The sequence below is a fragment of the Sinocyclocheilus anshuiensis genome, unplaced genomic scaffold, assembly GCF_001515605.1.
Source record: "Sinocyclocheilus anshuiensis isolate Anshui unplaced genomic scaffold, SAMN03320099.WGS_v1.1 scaffold480, whole genome shotgun sequence".
In the NCBI taxonomy this organism is placed as follows: Eukaryota; Metazoa; Chordata; class Actinopteri; order Cypriniformes; family Cyprinidae; genus Sinocyclocheilus; species Sinocyclocheilus anshuiensis.
The window spans coordinates 635,889-636,264 of NW_015555743.1; the positions used below are offsets into that span (position 1 = coordinate 635,889).

At 44.1% G+C, this 376-nt stretch overlaps 1 protein-coding gene across 1 annotated transcript in view; it reads left to right on the plus strand.

The window, feature by feature from the left end:
* The window catches only part of pabpc1a (poly(A) binding protein, cytoplasmic 1a), a 22,434-nt gene that overhangs the window by 10,150 nt on the left and 11,908 nt on the right, over nucleotides 1–376 (plus strand). The gene's annotated exons all lie outside the window — the stretch shown is intronic.

A 376-nucleotide genomic window follows, 5' to 3' on the forward strand; every position in this document is an offset into this window, starting at 1 on the left:
TTGGCTTATATCGAAATCCTCCGACATTCTTCTTTACAAATCCTCGTTTTGTGCTTTTAATTAGTGACCGTTGTTTTGTTTCGATCTCTCCGCTGCGCTTCCGCGTTCGTCACTTCTGAGCGGCGCTTGCGCAACGCTGACCTCATACGTCATTCCCCCGGAGCTGCTTCCGTGTACAACTGCTTGCGCAAGCTAGATTAAAGTGATTATTACATTTTGAATATGGATTTTTTCTTACAAAAACGCATCGATTCGCTACAGGAGGACTTTGTTCACCCCTCGGAGCCGTGTGACACCTTTTTTTTTTTAATGGAAGGGCGATTTTTATTTCACTTCTTTTGGACTGATGCATGCAACACCTGCTGAGTGGCATTAA